The following is a 322-nucleotide window of genomic DNA, read 5'->3' as shown; positions in this document are numbered from 1 at the left end:
GAGTGCAAATTGTAGATGGTGTGGTGCCAGATACTGGGAGAAGCTCAGGATTATTCTAGAAGTAACTAGGGGGCCCAAGGTTAGTGAGGTCAGCTATGACTGGCAGAGGACATGGCTCACAGGGAAAAGAAAGTATGCAGACATTGTGGTGGATGGCTTTTCTTGTGTCTGCTGATTGTATCTCCTGCTGAGGAACATTCTCAGGCCATTTTACCTGAGAGTTAAGCTACTCCTCAGACAACATGAGGACACCAATCGTCCTGTGGGTTCCTTTCCCAGGAGGCCAAATAAATGATTTTCCCCCTAAAGATGTTGAGCTCAG

The sequence above is a fragment of the Suricata suricatta genome, chromosome 14 (genome assembly GCF_006229205.1).
Source record: "Suricata suricatta isolate VVHF042 chromosome 14, meerkat_22Aug2017_6uvM2_HiC, whole genome shotgun sequence".
NCBI classification, from domain to species: Eukaryota; Metazoa; Chordata; class Mammalia; order Carnivora; family Herpestidae; genus Suricata; species Suricata suricatta.
This window is presented reverse-complemented; position numbering follows the sequence as displayed.